This window comes from Dipodomys spectabilis, unplaced genomic scaffold (assembly GCF_019054845.1).
Source record: "Dipodomys spectabilis isolate Male_0828 unplaced genomic scaffold, ASM1905484v1 ptg000145l, whole genome shotgun sequence".
In the NCBI taxonomy this organism is placed as follows: Eukaryota; Metazoa; Chordata; class Mammalia; order Rodentia; family Heteromyidae; genus Dipodomys; species Dipodomys spectabilis.
Genome location: NW_024870822.1, coordinates 15,808,496 through 15,825,901, shown reverse-complemented (window position 1 = coordinate 15,825,901; position 17,406 = coordinate 15,808,496).

The window sequence follows — 17,406 nt, the reverse complement described above, 5'->3', positions numbered from 1 at the left end:
CTAAGAAATTAATGACATGGAACCTCTTTGAAGACACTATAAATAAAAAAACCAGGAACCCAAGATTGAAGCATACCAGAGGCTACAGTAATGATGATGAATTGCTTCTACTGGGGGAAGGGATGATATTATTGTTTTTTTTTGTTGTTTAAAGAAACTTATTAGCATCTCATCAATGATGATTCTACACCAGGGCTAAGGTAAGAGGGGTAGACAGTCTGTGTGCAGTTAGTATGTCCATTAGATATCAGGAAGTATCCTGAATCACTTGTGAGGAGATGTAAATTCCATCTGGCACATTGTGGGTACTTAAATATTTGTAGAATCAATGAAGTGATGATGTCCAATGTATAGTAGAAGGCATCTTAGCTCTAGCATGAGATTCATGTAGCTCAATATCCTGAACTCAGGCATATAGACAGCCTTGGTTTCCTGGTACATTAAATAGAAGTGAGTGTAATGCTCACTTTGGGAGGATATTGTATGAATTAAAGGAAGTACATTACAGTCATGGCTGTATCCCCACTACCAGGCCCAGACCTGTCACCCTGTGAAAGTACATCATACCAATGTTTGTTTGCCCCTTTAACACTCATTTCAGAAATTCTATTAGAATAACGGTTACCTGTGTAAGGTATGTTATGTTTATCTTCATGTCTGCTAGGTAAGTTCCTGATCCTGTTCTCAATAAATCTCTAGTAAAAATGGCTCTTCTCTGTGGTAGATTCACTGTGTCACTGGCCCCTATTCTGTGTAAAAGTGAACACATACACATACACACACACACACACACACTATGCACACACACATCATTCATGATCTTTATCATATAACTTCTGATTTAGTTTCACTTGTTTCTAAGTCTGGCCAAGTGACATGTTTTGGCCAATGGCATAGTAGGAGAGACTCATCTGAGAGATGTAAAAAGACCTTAGAGGGCTGGGAGGGTGGCTTAGTGGTAGAGTGCTTGCCTTGCATGCATGAGGCCCTGGGTTTGATTCCTCAGCACCACATAAGCAGAAAAAGCTGGAAGTGGCCCTGTGGCTCAAGTGGTAGAGTGCTAGCCTTGAACTGAAGAGCTGAGGGATGGCACCCAGACCCAGAGTTCAGGCCCCATGACCGACAAAAAAAAAAAAAGACCTTAGAATATTCCTATTCTTGCTGTCGCTTCTATCCTGTAGTTATAAGAAAATCCCAGGCTAATGTGGGATGGAGAGAGGGTAGAAAGGAGAGCGAGAGTGAGAGAGTGAGCGAGCGAGAGAGAGAGAGAGAGAGAGAGAGAGAGGAGAGTCCACTCACCTGAAAGCCAACTGTCTATCACTTATGAAAGTGAGCTGAGCTACTGCCAGCCCTGCCAAGCCAAACCATGCCTAAATTATAGACTACTATGGGCTCATGAGCTATAAGTTCTATAGCTGAAAACATAGGATTATTATGACAATAGATATCTGATATACCATCCTCAGCTAATATATAGGAAAGAGTTCAAAAAGTGACCTGAAAAAAATATGAAGCACATCTTGTCATTTTTTTTCTTTTTTCTTCTTTTTCTTATTTGTACAATGACTTTAAGACTCCTAGGAAATCTTATCTAATCCACTTTAGTTGTCTCAAGACGTTAGTTCTCATAGGAGAAGTGGCTCATAGCCAGGGAGAACTATCTCATACAAGGTGTATTTTCAGTTGTTGATGTAAAAAAAAGTGCCACCCAAAAAGGGAATTCAAATGACACAAACACTATTTTACATTTGTTTTCAGCATTTTTATTAGCATCAAGTAGTTGTTCAGGAGAATTCAATGTAACATGTCCATATATGCACACAATGCACTTTGATCAGACACATCCTGTCGCTCTCCCTCCTCTCCTCCCCCTCTTCCCAAACCAACCTCAATGAGCTCCTTCCTCCTTTCACATATGTACATAAAGTATTTTGACCATTTCCACCCTCCTTTACTCTCTCCATCTGCCCTCTGCCCTCCTATTACTGCCTCCATGTCAGATAGGACCTACCGTACATTCTTGTCCTTCATTTTGTATAATGTATACCAAATTGTCCAAAGAGGTTTCAAAGCTCTTACAACGTTCCACTGGGATAACACCAAGGTAACAGGAGAGATGTGTTTCTTTCTGGAGGCAATAAGGACAATTCATTTCTTTGACTTGTTCGGCTGCTAGGGGCTGTTCATGTGCCTTAGTTCATGGCCCTTGCTATCATCTAAATATTTATGTCCTCCTAAAAGTCATATGTTGGAACCTAATATCCAATGTGATAGTACAATATTAAACAAACCTATTTGATTAAGTCATGAGAATTTCATCCTAAAAAGTGGAATTAGTGCCTTTTCTTTAAAAATAGCTCAAGTGGGCTAGGAAGGTGGCTTAGTGGTAGAGTGCTTGCCTTGCATGCATGAGGCCCTGGGTTCTATTCCTCAGCACCACATAATAAGCAAAAAAAAGCTGAAAGTAGTGCTTGTGGCTCAGCATTAGACTTGAGCTGAAGAGCTGAGGGACAAGTACCCAGGCCCAGAGTTCAGGCTCCATGACTGACAAAAATAATAATAAAAATAAAAATAGCTCAATTGAGTTCCTTTGTTTCCTTGCCTATGTGAGGATCTTTTAAGTCGAGAACAAGTTCCCTGCCTTTGAAATAGAGAACAAGTTTCCTAGGAGTCTCTAGATTCTGGAACTGTGAACCAATAATTTTCTATTGTTTATACATTCCCCAATCTAAGGTATTTTGTTATAGTATCCCCCAAAAGACCAAGACTGCTCCTTCCCTCCATCTTCAAAGCCAGCAACTTTGCACCACTCTGAACATTCATCTCTGAGCACATCTCATTGCTGACTATCATCAAACTTTCTCTGCTTTTAAGCAGAGATTAAACTGGGCTCACTCAACAAGATTCTTAAACTTTATTCACATTTGCAAAGACTCTTTTGCATGAAAAGTAATATATTCACAATTTCCAGTTTCTGAAATATGGACATCTTTGTGGAACTGTTATTTTTCCTACTCTAAGAGGCCATCAACATTTCCAGTAACTCATCAGTCAGGAGTTGCCCTTTTCCTGGACAATGGTTCACTAATGACAGCTCCACAATTCCAGTCTCTATAAAACCTCAATGTTGGACAGAGAAATGCTAAACACGTTCCCCCAAAGCAGAGTTGCATTTGAGTATGTTGTGACTAAGACATCTCATATTCGAGTAAAATTACTTATTGTTAGCTACAGATATATTTCTGATTAAAATGGTCCAAAGGGTGTGTTCTTAAGCATAGATCGCTTACTCATCTCTCTTGGTGTAAAGAGACTGGATCTTATAGGAGAAATGGATTTATTTTATGGTGGAGTAGCAGCAGCTGAAATTGCTTCATGCAAATGAAGCTTGGCAGTATGACTTCATGAATAAGAAATGAGCTGACACCTCTTCTCCCCACAGGCAATATTGCACACTGGGAAATTAATTGTGGCATTTGTTGGGTGGTCTGCCTTCTCTGCTAGGGTTTCAGGCAGACAAAAAGATGCTTCGTTTTAATAAAGTGAAGAGAAAGCATTTATGTATGTTTTAACTTTGCTCCATCTGAACAATTGATGGGTTTCAAGTCTGCTGGAAGCTACTGGGACCTTTTTAGAGTTAAATACTCATGGTGGAAGCCATGTGAGGCTCTGAGCCACACATTGTATGATGGGTTCAGACAACCCCTGAGTAGAAGACTCAAGACACTCTCCTGAATGACGAAATGCCCCAACACTTAGACACTTGAGCTAAAATTTTTGGACTCAAATTCCTGTTCTTGTCCTTTCTTCTCCTCCAAGTTGCTACATGGCCTTAGGCAAATCTTTTCATTAGTCCAAGCTTTAGTTTCTCTACTTATAGAGAGGGTACTAACATTTATCTCAGGGGTTGTTGTGAGGATTAAATAGCCATATGGGCATAAAGCACTTCACATAGTACTACAGAATTCTACTGATATCAGACTACCAGAAGTACCAGATAATGTTACTTTAGTTAAAATTAAACTGAATATGAGAGTTCTTTGCTGCTGATAGTTATAGGGTTTCATAATGTCACCATGATAAAATGAAAATGGGAGTAAATAATAATCTTGGATTTTAGTCATGTAGGCTTCGCTTCTATTTCCTCACTTGTATCAAATGATGATTATTCCAGTTACCTCTTACTACATAGCCAAGCAACCCGAAATCGAATCAATCATTCGAAATAAAGTATTTTATAACTTACAAAATGGGGAGGTATGGAATTCAGTCTAGGTTCAGCCAAGCGATTCTGTTCTGGTGGCATTGCATGAGGTCACGAGTGGAATCAGGCTGGTGATGAATTAGTCTTGATGGTTCAACATGTTTTCATTTACATATAAGTTGCCTGGATTGGGCAGGGACTATTGGCAGGAACACCTACACATGGCTCCAACAGCATGGTAACGTTGAAGTTTCTTGCCCCTAGAGCCATAGAAAGTAGACATAGCTGCATGAGGCTTGGCTCTAGAAACTGACATGATGTCACCTTTGCCATTTTTCTATTGGTCAAAGTAGGCATAGAGCCCACTGAAATTCGAGGGCATGGGACACAGACTTCACTTCTGGATTGTAAGAGCATCAAAGAATTTCATCTCCAAAATGATTCACGGTCATGATGTTTGGATACAAAGCATGATATGGCTATGTGTTTATTATGTTTGGCTATACACACTTGATAAAGTGATTTTATGGTATCTCTTAAGACTGCAATTGCGGTTTATTTTTTTTTGTAGTGTTTTAGGCTCATAGCAAAACTGAGAAATATTCCAAACAGCCTTCTTCATGCAAATCTGGCCTCTCGAATCATCAGCATCCACTGCTAGTGGGGTATGTCTGTTCAAAACTGATGAACCTACATTGACACATCATGCTCACACTAAGTGTATGGCTTATATGAGAATTTGTTCCTGGTAGTGTACATTCTATGGGTGTGTTTATGTGTAAAATGACATGAATCCAATATTATGGTATCAGGCAGAACCATTTTATTACCTTAAAAATACTGTGTGCTCTGCTTTCTTTTCACCCTCTCTTTTAATTCCCATGAATCCATAGTCTCATTTTTCTCAGAATGCCAGCTATTTGGAATCATTCAGTATATAGCTTTTACAGATTGATTTCTTTCACTTATTTAATTTAAAGTTTCCTCCATCACTTTTCATGGCTTGATAATTCTTTTTATTTCTTTTGGCACAAAGTCATAGTGCATTGTCTTCACATACAATTGTTTATTTGTTCATCCACAACTGAAAGGGCATCTTGGCTATTTCCAAGCTTTGTCAATTATGAGTAAAGCTGCTACAAACATCCATGTGTAAGCTTTGTGTAAACATAAGCTTTCAGGGTGAATACTAAGAAGTACTATTGCTAGAAATTAAGATTTTTCTGTCTGGAAAGGCTATTGATGAGAGAAAAGGCAATTCAGAGATTGGGAGAAAATATTGCAAAAAGTCTTTTGACTAAATACTGGTATCCAAAATATATAAAGAACACTTAATATTCAACAATAGGAAAACAAAAAACCCAGTTTACCAATAGGCCCAATAACTTAACAGACATTGTATCAAATAATTTATACAGATATCAGATAAATGGCCCACATCATTTAAGAAATTGAAACAATGAGATACTACTATATACATCTATTGGAAAAAGCCAAAATCTAGAACATTGACAAAAAACAAATGCTGGTAAGGACATAGAGCAACAGGAACTCTTGTTCATTACTGATAGAAATACAAAATGGCAGCCACTTTGGACTACAGCCTGGTATTTTCTATAAAACTAAACTTACTCTTTCATATAATCCATGCAATGTCCTTTTGAATGATCTCTTATTGATTCATGATGGTGACATGTGAGTGCTTTCAAATATTTGATCTTGTTATGCTACAGAAATGTGGACCTCTCTATTTGTCAAAGATCTCAAGCCTGATGGGGAGGTGGCAAATGAAATATCTTACTCATATCAGAGTTAGACAAGACAGAATGTGCTGTCATAATGGGGAAGTGAGTTTCCTGTCACCAAACATGTTCAAGTCCAACCTGAATGACCATTCCTTGAAGATTTTCAGTTGTCTAACATGAAACATGGATCAATGCTGCCTGTGAAGTTATCTTTTAGGACTGATAGTATATGACTCCTTGCCTTCAGGGGCAAGCCTTTTAGGGATTTTTTTCTCTACCCAGAGTGCTAGGAATGAGGGGAGTTAGCAGACTCAGTGTTTTCTGACCAAACCAAATGGTGTTTGGGGTTGGGGCAAGACCAGCCTTTACAGATTCACTCTCCCTCAAACAGGAAAGGTACAGAAAAGCAATCTGCCTTTTTAGTAACTACTCAGAGTGGACCTGTGTTACACATATATGATCTTATTAGATCCTTTTTTCTGTTTTAAAAGACAGGCTTATTCCTCTGATTTCTCAGATGAGGAACAGGAGACATGGAGAGGCTCAACTACTTGCCCTTTGTCCATAGATCAAAAGTGATAAAGTTCAAGATTCAACCTCAACTTTTTTTATTGTGAAAATACTGTACAGAGGGGTTACAATTACATGGGCAAGATAATGAGTACATTTCTTATCAAGCATTGTAGCCTCCTCCTTTGATTCCCCTTCCCATCTTCCCTCCCACCCCCCGTACCCAATCCTCTCCCCCCACCAAAGTTGTAAAGTTTGTTTTTCCACATAACGACTTGTACATCTCATTGTTGCAATGGATCCACCTATATCCCTATTTAAATGATTTGTTTTTTTCCTTCCTTCCACAAATTATACCAACCTCAAATATAGTGAAACCAGGGGTTATACCATGGGGGAGGGACATACAAAGCAACAAAGAAATAATCTTATAAATGTGTTAGAAACAATCACCTGAAAGAAAAAAAAGTTTGAATACATATCTTAGGGTTAATTTCCCTAACATCATCTTACCTGACCTTTTCTGCTTGACTCAGACATATACTAGTTATTGCAAATAAGGGAAACCATGGGACCTAAGTTTCTTTGGGCCTGGCTTACTTCACTTAATATAATTTTTCCAAGTCTTTCCATTCCCTAACAAATGGGGCAATGTCATTCTTTCTGATGGAGGCATAGAATTCCATTGTGTGTGTGTGTGTGTGTGTGTGTGTGTGTGTGTGTGTGTGTGTGTGTGTGTGTGTGTCACATTTTCTTGATCAATTCATCTACTGAGGGGCATCTGGGTTGGTTCCATATCTTAGCTATGGTAAATAATGCTGCAATAAACATAGTCGTGCTGGTAGCTTTAGTGTGGCCTTTTTTGTGATCATTTGGGTAAATGCCCAAAAGTGGGATTGCTGGGTCATAGGGGAGCTCTATGTGGAGTCTTTTGAGGAACCTCCATACTGCTTTCCAAAGTGTCAACCTCAACTTTGTTGAGCTCCAAAACTCAGCCTCTGCCCACTCCCCATGTTAGTTCCCCTAGCCTACATGCACTGTGCTAGCTGGGCCTCCTTTGGTTATGTGTTACAGAAATACCATTTGATCAGAATAGGCAAGAGGGGAATTCTGTGGAGGGTACTTGATAAGCACACAGAACCTTGGGGAAGTAGACTAGTTGAGCTTTGTAAGAAATAAAGCCACCATGCCCTTGGAGCATCATCAGGTCTCTTTCTGCAGTTTCTGCCTGTTCCTCTCTGTAGCTTGTTGGATTTCCCCCACCCTCACCTCCCATCCCCCACCCTCCGCATGTATCAATTTTATCCACATAGTAGAAAGCATGGCTACTGGCCACTCTAAAGACTTCTTCCTTCGTGAATGAGATGCTAGGATATACGCTTGGCAGAGAGTATGTATAAAGAGAAGCTGTGACTGAATTACTTAGTCCCAAATTAAATAATCTTAAGAAAGAAAGGATTTCATTGAGCTGACTTAGGTCAATGAATCAATTAATCATGCCTTGGGATTTGCTGGGGTACCTAAAATACCAGGGCCACACAGATAGAATGGAGCAAGGAAAAAAAGGAAGACTGGAGCTTGGAGGCAAATATACTGGCAACTGGCTCTCTCAGGCTGGGCCTATTTCTACAATTGTAAAAGAGCAGGGAAACACAAATCACATCTACCTGAAAAACAGGTGGCTAATTTCCACATCCAGACTTTTGGGACTGACTGAGAAGCTGTTATTCCTAGATATATGTCTTAGGCTACATTCTCTAGAAAACAAAGCATGGGCAAAACTTGAGGCAAGTATTTCATTTGGAAGGTGCAAACACACAGTAGCAAAGATGAGATACATTTCAAGTATGACAAAGAAGGACACAAGCAAAGATGTGATGTATTTACTTTCTTTGTTTCTTTTTCTTTTTCTTTTCTTTTTTGGTTGGTTGTAGGGTTTGAACTCAGGGCCTGAGTGCTGTCCCTGAGCCATTTTATGCTCAAGGCTAGTGCTCTACCACTTGAGCCACAGCACCACTTCCGGTTTTCTGAGTGGTTAATTGGAGATAAGAGTCTCACAGTGACTTTTCTGCTTGGGCTGACTTTGCTCCACAATCCTCAGATTTCAGCCTCCTGAGTAGCCAGGATTATAGGTGTGAGCCACCAGTACCACCAGTATTTCTTTAGTGGCTGTTATTTTACAAAAACCCCAGAGAGGACATCAGAAGGACACTATAAAAATTCTTTCTTAACAAACAGGATTTTTCTAAATGAGCTGCAAAGACAGAGTACCATAAGTAGACCATAAGATGCCGGCAAAGCTCAGCTACTTCTTGACTCCTACTACCTACTGGTGAATGTTTTCTTGATGCAAAATGGTAAGTTAACTCTTCTACATTTGAAGAGTATATCACTCTGTCCTGTTGGAAGAAGCCAGTACTATAATCATATTGGAAAGCGTTTGATCCAGTTCTGAAAGAAGAAGAGCCAGAGCCAGAAACCATAGATACATGCATGGCTTAGCAAGGCCTATCTTCCTATGACTGTTAGCTGACCTGCCCCAAATAGCCGTACTTGCCTGGGCTAGAATGCAGAGTGAGCAGCAAGAGGTTTCAGGGGTAGCTCAAGGCCTTTGAGAAGATTCATCAGATTTGTATCTGGCAGGCTACATGACTTTAAGCAAATGACTGAGTCTTTCTGAGTTTCAGTGTCACCAACTATGAAATGAAGCCAGTTGTACTTGCTCAGCTCCCCATCAGAAACAATAACACTTCCAGCTGAGTGGAGTGTCTGGCATCTAGCAGCCACGCACAACAGAACACCCATTGCTTGCAGCATAAGGAGAGTCTCAGTTCTGGTGACTCTGGTGTGGCTGCATTCCTGGGGGGAAAGACCATTTATTGATGCTGTAGAATACTGAGTGGCTTAGCCAATCTGAAAACAAGACAATGTCATCCAGGAAGCAAATACACAGTATTTCTCTATTGCTCTGTCCTAACCTGAGACTGGCTACTTAATTAGTGTGACTCACTGAAAAATGGACCTGTAGAGTCTTCTCTTCAAAAGTTATCAAGTATTTCAAAATGGCACTAGCATTAAATGAATCTTTTCTGAGCATTGGGCCCATGTGATTGACCACACAGGTCATATGACCACACCTCCTCTATCTCCACACTCAGCCATTCTTAAAGTAAAGCATGGGGTGGGGGCAGGTCTTGGATGGTCTGTCTCCCTAGAAACCTTTTTCCTTACCCTGTTTCCAGCTTGTTGGGGTCTTGGAAATATCTAACAAAGGGAGGGGGGCAGGGTTGAGCTGATTGAAAAAAGTCTCTTCCTGAGCCCTGCGTCCTGTCATCAGCAAGTCAATGCACAATATCTTGGTTACGTGCAAATATGGAACGTATATATGTGTATAAATGTTTTCTGTTGACACAATTCTGGTAGTTACAGGAGTGTTGCCATGGAGATTGGCAGGGCCAGCTGCTGTTTCATTTTCTCCAAAGAATTGTATGGTAATGAAGGTCCCCTGGAGAGTTCTCCTGGGGCCAGGAAGGATATTAAAAAATCTGAAAACCAGTGAACAGGTAGTGTATGCCAACCTCATCCTCATTTGTAGTAATTAACAGCATTTTATGGGATTTTTACTAAGAAGTGACTAGTATAGAGAACTGGAGGGTAGACTGTTTGGGGAGCCTGGGCTTAAATTCCCACGTTGTCACTAAATAGCTGTGTCGCTTAATTCCATAGTGCCCGTTTCCTCATTTAGAAAATGGGTATCATTATATCAAACTTGTGGGAGCATTCACAGCACAGTATATGAAATGCTCTGCTCCATTTCTGGCACACTGCGGATGTGGCTGTGCTGCTGCTGATATTCAATTTCTCACCTCCATCATCATCGATCATCAGCCTTGCATTTATTGAAGGCATCCACCCAATGTATCCTTAGCTGTGTGTATTATTTTTATCATTCTACTAGCTCTATTGTACCCTCATTTTTGGAAAATCAGGACACAGAGAAGTTAAGAGACTTAGCTGAGGCCACACAGCTTGTAAATGACAATGTCAGGATTCGGATATAGGCAGTCCTTCCTGGGGAGGAAGATTAATAATGACCCGAAGCCCGACTAAGAGACATGTACAATCTTCTGAATTACCAGTTGGCTCTAGAAGACCAGTTTTTAACCAAATAAAGGAATATGTTTTCCTTCATAGCAAAAGCATTGGGAATGGGCTGGGAGAACAGATGTTGTAATAGTCACAGCTGGAAGAGCTGCTCTAGGGACCAGCCTAACTCAGCTGGTTTGACTCTTCCTACGTCTGCCTCACTGATTTCTCTGGAGGTGAAACAGCTCATTCCCATGGTCTGCTCCACTGGTCAAGATTTGGGTCAGTGTGAAGGGTCTGACTCATTGGCTCCTCCCTCCAGTGGTTCTCCTTCCTACTGCCTCTTCCCCTGTTTTCCCACATGCTGATCCCTTCCTCCCCTAAGCTAAACAAAGCCGAATGCATAGATAAGCACAAAACCAGCCTCCTTTTGCTAATCTTCTCAGGCTCCTCAAATATGGCCGGTACCTTTTCTCCTCAGGACCTTTGCACACACTGCCTCTCTTCCTGGGCTATCCTCCATTCCAGCTCCACTTACCATTGAGCAAATTCCTAATTGTCCTTAATATCTGAGTGCAAACATAACTTCCTCAGGGAAGCCTTCTCTGACTACCCCCACCCCAGGCTCTGTTGAGTCCCTGTGTTATAAACTCCTAGAGAACCTGTCTGTCTTTTGTATCACTTGTCAGAATTTAAATGAAATGATTATAACAATTCATTCACGCCTGTCTCTCTCAATAAATGTTTTATTCACCACTGAATCTCCAAATGCTTCTAACAATAGCTGACTAAATTTGTTGAATAAATGGACAAGACCTCCAGCTGGTACTGTCTGCATCATGGGGAAAAAAAAATTGCCTTACAAAGTGAGCCCTTTGTGACTTTTCCCAGCTTTTTTTCAATAGTTGGTAGTTTGACCATGGTTCTGTCAAACTTCTAAGAGAAAGCCTCCCAAATACAATGAGTATATTGAAGGAAGTATGGGAAAGAAAGGGAGGAAGAAAAATTACTAAGCAGCTTATATAGTTCAGTGCAGTGAAGGGATTTTGCAATTATTTGCAATTTGACAAATTGGGAAACAGAGCGAGATAGGGGGAAAGGGCGCCAGATCTTTGTGATTCTTCTTAAGGCCTCTCCCAACTCAGCATTCTCTTCCTGAGACTTGGAGACTTGGTCTTCCGTGTGTGTGTGTGTGTGTGTGTGTGTGTGTGTGTGTGCATACAAGTGAACAAAATCACCCTGGACAGGAACTATGTATGTCATTAGCATGAGTGCTGGGACTTAAAGTGCTCAGATGAGGCACCTGCCCATGGTAATTACATCACAGAGTTTGGGCAAGGGTATCCTCTCCTATGTACCCCCAGGGAGTCTGGAATGTCTTGCTCAGCTTTTACACTATTCCATAGAAAGGATTATAAAGGGATTAGATGCAAATGCAATTGAGATTTGGCTGAAATGGGCTAAATTCCCAGTGCGCATGGTTGGGATATTTATTCAATTCAATATCACAAGATGCGTTTCCTGGGTGAAAGCAGGAACTGAGATAAATGATAATGCAATCAGCTGCCACAGAAAAGATGGGAAGATCATCAGTTAGTGGCCCACCTTCTCTTTGCTGGTTCTTCGGATTTCATCAGTGTTACTCCTTAAAGCCTTGGAATCACCACTCTTAGAACTCTGAGGAGGAAATAGAATTTTATTTTTGTTCAGGGCTGTTGAACCTGGGAACTTTTGTTGCTAGAATTGCTTTGATGATACCCAAAATATGAAGCTAGAAAGAAATGTTAAGAGCTGGAATTTTCAGAAAGGACCTCACTAGAGAATGGGTTTGGAGGTCTGCATTCCTGGTGTCTTCCTACCTCTGTCCATTCACATTTTCTGGGAGGAACCAACAAATTCTTCCACTTCTTTCATTTGTTTGTGTGTGAAGGGTTGGGAGAGGGTGCTGGATAATGGTGCTAGAGCTTGAACCTAGGACTTCTTCACATGTGCTAGGCAAACACTGTACTACTAAACTGCACCCTAGCCCCCATTCTTCAGTTTTGCAGCTGCACATACACTATTAGATGGGCCTGGAAACACAGAAGCTCTATTTTCAAGTTGGATAAATAGCAGAAGAAAAGTTGAAGTGGAAACCAGGGATCAGAAAGGGTATACAGTGGGAAGAAGAGACCTAGCAGCAGGGGGTAGCCTGATGCTGTGAATAAAACTTTTGGGGGAGATAGTAATAACAAGGTTATACTCTGGGTTCCATTAGGGCACTTTGCTGAGCGCATTGTATGCATGGATTCACTACATCTCACCGTGACACTATGAGTTGATACTCTTTCCATCTCTATTTTATACATGAGGTAACTGAGGCACAGATAGATGGTACAGCCTGTCCTGAAATCTACACGTGATCCAGTGCTCTTCTCCCATCTGTTGCGCTTCTTTCTTTCTTTCTTTTTTTTTTTTGTCAAATATTTATTTATCCTTTTTTTTTTTTTAACGGGGGCTTGACCTTGGGCCTGGGCTCTATCCTTAAGGTTTTCACTCAAGGCTGACACGATCACTCAACTCATCATACCATGAGTTCTGATTTTTGCTGTCTAACTGGACATAAGTGTTTCTTCCTCATTGCACCTCTTTTTGATGGCAGCCAATAATAGTTATAACCGTGGTCATATTAATTGCAGTAGCTTCATGTTTTTGTTTAGCATCAGTTTGTATCTCAGGTAATCTGAGCATAGGACTCACAGAGTAGTCACTGTTTTTTATATCCCATATTGTACAGATGAGGAAGAAGCTGAGAGGTGCTTCAATCAGAGCCAGACTTTAGAACTTCCCTGGTCATTGCACACAACCCCTTCTATTGTGGCAGCTTTATATTTTTGTGTGACTGCTTGCCCAGGAACTTTGGGAGGTGGTCAGCTGTTCTTTTCTGGCATGGCATGGTAGTGTCTCTTGAATTATGCGTGGCAGTTGTATAACAGGCATCCAGACAAAAGAACATTGGGGAAGAAAGCTGAAGATGGAGGGAGGGCTTAGGGTTAGCAAGATGTAATAAACTCATTACAAATTTTAAAAATGCCAAAAAGCCTGGAATTATCCAACATTTTTCCTCACATGGCTTTATGATGACAGTGCAGATTCGTGGGCTCTGTTTTGTTTGGTCCTGGCACAAGATTAGGAGGTAGACTTCATGGGTTGATCCTGGTTTGCCACTGAGGAATAGGTCCATAAGGTTTAAGAGACTTGCAGAATTGCACAGCCATGAAGTGGCAATACTTGACCTTGCCGCCAGGTCAATAGTTTCTGTGAGTCTAGAGTGGTCAGAGAAGACAGGAAAGCAAATGACTAAGAGAATTGTATGAACGAAAGAACAGGCAAAGGGTTTGGTTTTGTCTCTTCATCCAGGTGCTCAGAGAGTCCAGCTTGTGTTTGCCCTTGTCAGATAAACACCCCTTCAACTGAACTCTCAGATGCTTAGTCTGTGAACTATCCACAACAGTCAATCTGGAGACAGAAATTACATTAACATTTGCCTGAGGTTGGGGAGGAGCGAGAAATCAAAGATCGTGAAAGCTATGTGTATATGACCATTTAAAATGATGCTTATGGAAATGAACTCCAAGAAATGGAAACAAGAGGTTTTTTTTTTAATTGTACTGTTTGCAGTTATTTCTTTTTTTCATTTCTTTTTCCTTTGGCTTATTCCCTGTTGTCACTGCTTTTTTTTTTTTTATTTCAGTACCCTTTGTCTTGTATATAAGTTCAACTGATTCGGCGAAGGGAAGGAGAATCAGAAATGGTGGGACAAAGGGTGAACCAATGCAACCATGATACTCACTAGACACTATGTTGGAAATGAACTTTGCAACTTGGGGGAGGAGAAGGGGATCAGGAGGGGAAAATTGGGAGAAAATGAGGGAGGAGGTATCACTGCTCAATAAAAAATATACTCATTACCCAACTTATGTTCATCATTTCACAATAAAATTTAAATTAAAAAAATAAAATAGATCATGAGAATGGTTGCACAGTTCTGTAAACTAAAGCCCATTGAATGGTGAACTGTGTGGGAATCGGGCATCAATAAGATCGCCATCGATTTTATTTTAAAGCCAGGAAGCCGTTTGGGAGCCTGGAGCAGGAAGGACTAGCACGGGAGGAATACCAGGCAGAGGAGGGGGCTGTGTCATGCAGGCTTTCTGCTCCATAAAGCTTCTGGAAGCACACACTGTTTACTTCTCACTGAGGAATAGTGGCTCTTTCTCTGCCAGCTTCCATCATCCTCACCCCTGTGTTCCAGCCTGGGAGGCGGTGCTAGAAAGAAGGGCAAGAAAGAGGGCACCGCTGTCCTCATTGCCCAGATCAGGGGTTCCTGGTGGCTCAGGGACCCTGCGGAGTGGTGCAGCCCCTCCCTGGCCCCAGGCACTGCCATCTGGCCAGACACTACCAGCCTCTCCCTTCTGGCCAAGGGCACTTTTGCATATTAAGCCCAGACTGAAAAACAAACTTCTGTCCAAACACTGCTTGCCAAGTAAGAATGGACGTGGCCAATTACAACACATTCTAGTATCTACAGCCAGAAATGTGCACCCTGCCCTCTGAGGTCCCCGCCTCTGGCCCAGACTTTTGACATTGTGTCGCCTGGGCAGATTCCAAAGGAAATACACAAATTGTTTTCCTTCCCATGGGGAAGCCACTCTACTCCCTATGGAGTGCCCTATCCCCAGAATGTTCTTCAGGGAGCCTGAGGTACCCTTCCTGAGGGAGGAGGCCGCTGTGTCTGGTCAGCATAGAGATCTGGGGCCATGGGGTAAAATGGCAGTTCCCAGGATCCTTTGAGTTGGTCTCCAGGGAAAACTGCTGCTAAATGAGACTCACAGCTGGCAGCTTCCTCTCCAGGGAAGCCAAGGGAGTCTGGGACTCAGAAGCATGGGGGCTGCAAGTGGCTAACCAGGAGAGGACAACAAGGAGGCAGAAAGTACTGGCCAGTGTTGCTGAGGTACCAACCCTAAGTGACCTAAATGACCAGGGTGTCTATGAGAGGAGCTATGTGGAGGGAGAGAGGAGGGGAGTAGGGGGAAAGGAGGTTTCCAGGTCATGTCAGTAGACTGAAATCACCAGATAATTCTCTAGGTTCAAAATCTATTTAGGGTTCTTAAACAATTAGAGAGAGGCAAAAAGGCTGGTTTGAATTACTAGACAACTCAGAGTTAGGTGGAAACTTTTTAAAGTTTAAGTAAAAAGAAACAATCTATAAGTAAACATGCTGGATGGTTAAAAAAAAATACTCTGGGACATGATCAATTATACAGGCCTCTAGGCATTCACACAGTGAGACCAAAGAAGGAGATTCATAGGAGTGGAACACAAAGACTCAATGTGCGTATGTTCATATAAAATAAGATTTTAGTAAATGAACTCCAGGAAATGGAAACGAGATTTTGTTGTTGTTGTTGTGATTGCTGTTGCTGCTGCTGTTTCGGTCATCTTTTCCTTTTGTCTTGTTTCTTAGTTTGTCTTTGGGAGGGAAAGTGGGGACACATAAGAGGTGGGACAAAGATGAGCAAATGCAGCAGTGGTACTCACTATGTGGGAAATGAGAATATGAGGGGAAAACTGGAGAGTGAGGGAAGGGTGACAAGGTTCAAAAAGAAATGTACTCTTTACTTATGCAACTGTACATCATCTCTATAATAACAACAAAATATCTTTTTAAATGAAACAAAACAATGAAAACAATAACAGCAGCAACAACAACAAAAAACCCAGCCTGTTGGAAATTCTAGGGCCTCTTCCACTTGTTCACCCTGGAGAGGACTTTCCCACTGTGTGTACCAGGGCCAATCTCCCAAGCAGCTCTTTAACTGGCTCCTGCCAAGTTATCAGATTAATAAATACAATTCCTTTTGACAGTAACCAAATGCATGTACTGTGACACCCATACAGTATCACGTACTATGTGTGGGTAATGCTGCAAAGAGAAGGTACAGCCTGCAGTCCCTAAGAAGTAAGCACCAGTCCCTCTGATTGACAGAAAGCACGTGAGAACTTGGCTTTGAAAATCAAAGAGTGCAGAAAAAGCCATAAATAATTCTACTCACACTGCAACCTGGGCTGGGGAGAGAGGAGACCAGAGTAGTGTGATTTTTGTGGATGCTTTTATAGACCATGCATGACAAGTGTGATAACTGGGCACTTTTATAGAAAGGGTGAGACATGGTTTTGCTGCAGCAGCAACAAAGTTGTCATTATTCCTGACTTGTTTCACATCTCCTTCCCATTCCATTGTGTCATCCACTTTTGTATTAACGAGGTGTTATTCTCAGCAGAAAAGGTTGAGACCCACTGATATCTAAGAGCCAGTGACTGTGTAATGATTGCCCTCATCATCTTGTGGCTGTCTGCATGAAGAACTGCAGAATGGCACATATGGCACCTGGGCAAATCCTGCTGATTAGCTAGTCAAATCCTGGGGTGCTGGCACCCTGTGTGGCCACCATGTGCTGTCACTGGACTCAGCAGCAGAGAGTCTCCATGGAAGGGATGGGCTTGGATGCAGCCAGGAACCACAGTCCCTGTGCATGTGGAGTTCCCAGGCTGGGGCAGAGTCACAATGAGACACATCATCTTTTGTCTATTTATGGTCAATTATTGTAGATTGAATTATGCATCCCTAAAGATAAGTTGAGTCCTAACCTATAGTGCCTTACCACAGAAGTGGCCTTGCTGGGAACTTTGTTCATTGCAGATGTATTGTTAGTTAAGGTGAGGTCATGTTAGAGTAGAGTAGGTCTCTCATCCAATGTGATCAGTGTCCTTACAAGAAGAGAGACAGACACGTGCAGGAGTACAACATCATCTGGCAAA